We start from the raw sequence: 1,819 nt of genomic DNA on the forward strand, positions 1-1,819 counted from the left end.
AGCTTCAGAAAGCGACACACTCAGCCCTAGCCGGTTTGGCTCGGTGGATAAAGCGTCGGCCTGCGGACTGAAGGGTCCAGGTTCGAATCCAGTCGAGGGCACGTACTTCGGTTGCAGGCTTAATCCCTGGACAACCAATTGACGTCTCTGTCTCATCATTGTTTCTCTCTGTCTCTCGCCCTCCCACTCTCTCTAAAACGATCCCCCTCTTTGTATTTATCGGAGCTGGCGGTACTGGGGCGGCGCTGTATGTCACCCGCCTGCCATTGTTCAATCCAGGCGTCTGCTGGGACCAAAAGAATAACCCAGAACCGAGGAACAAACCGGGTCCCAGTGAGCAATACAAGTTCTACGCAGGGAATGTCGATGACAGCAAACTGAAGATAGAAGGTCCAGGCGTTTCAAGGAAACGTTTCACCATGAAGCTGCTTATCAGGAAGGCCTTCCAGAAGCCATCCGCACGATTTCCCACCTCCCCAGGGAAGAGTTCCCCTCCCCATGCAGGAAAACCTGTTGGTGTGTTGTGTTGGGGTTTACACTGATCAATAAATATTTGAAACTTGAAAAAAAAAATCAATGGAAAAATATATTCTCTCCCGGACGGCGTGGCTCAGTGGTTGAGCGTCGACCTGTGAACCAGGAGGTCATGGTTCGATTCCCCGTCAGGGCGCATGCCCGGGTTGCGGGTTCGATCCCTAGTAGGGAGTGTCCAGGGGGGACAGCCGATCCATGATTCTCTCTCATTGTTGATGTTTCTATCTCTCCCTCCCTCTCCCTTTCTCTTGGAAATCATTAAAAATATAAAATTAAATAAAATATTCTCAGGTAAAGATTAAGAAAAAATAAAAATAAAAAATAAATAAGGCAGTGGGGAGTGCTGCTTATGGGAGGAAAGGCTCATGGGATGCCTCTAACCGCCTCCACCACCTCCGTGTCCTCAGCCCCATGAAGAATGAGAGAGAAATGCCCTGGCTGGTGTGGCTCAGGGGAGAGAGCGTCGGCCTGTGGACTGAAAAGTCTCAGGTTCGATTCCAGTCAAGGGCACAAACCCGGGTTGCGGGCTTGATCCCCAGTGTGGAGCGTGCGGGAGGCGGTCAATCAATGATTCTCTTTCATCATTGACGTTTCTCTCTCCCCCTCTCCCTTCCTCTCTGAAATCAATAAAAGTATATTTAAAAAAACAAACAAAGAGAATGAGAGAAACAACGTCCCAGTCCAGGGAGGGTCTGGGACCGGGGGCTAACCCCAGTGTGTGCCCAGCCCTCGCCTCTTGGTGCCCCGAGTCTGTGCTGTGCGGATCGCGGTCCCAGCACGTGGCGTCTTTCCAGATGTGCTGTTTGCGTGTGCCGGGGCGGGGGGGGGGGTGTCGGTACATGTGCAACGTGGGGCTGGGAGTGGAGGGGAGCCCTGGCCGACAGCCCTGGCCCAGTGCCCACGGGGTGAACACCCCCACCGTGAAGGAGGCCCGTCTACCAAGCACACCGGGAGTGTGGACTTTGGAAGAGGTGTGTGTGCGCAATCACAGCATTACGACACGCAGCCTTTCCTCCACGCAGACCCGGCACGGACAAGCCAACAACCGCAGGAGCATGGCCAGTAGTAAAAACTAAAATTTGCCCTGACCGGTGTGGCTCAGTGGATAGAGCGTCGGCCTGCGGACTGAAGGGTCCCAGGTTCGATTCCGGCCAAGGGCATGTACCTTGGTTGCGGGCACATATCCAGTAGGGCAGTGGTTCTCAACCTTCTGGCCCTTTAAACACAGTTCCTCATGTTGTGACCCAACCATAAAATTATTTTCGTTGCTACTTCATAACTGTCA

Source organism: Myotis brandtii, unplaced genomic scaffold (assembly GCF_000412655.1).
Source record: "Myotis brandtii unplaced genomic scaffold, ASM41265v1 scaffold4134, whole genome shotgun sequence".
Taxonomy (NCBI): Eukaryota; Metazoa; Chordata; class Mammalia; order Chiroptera; family Vespertilionidae; genus Myotis; species Myotis brandtii.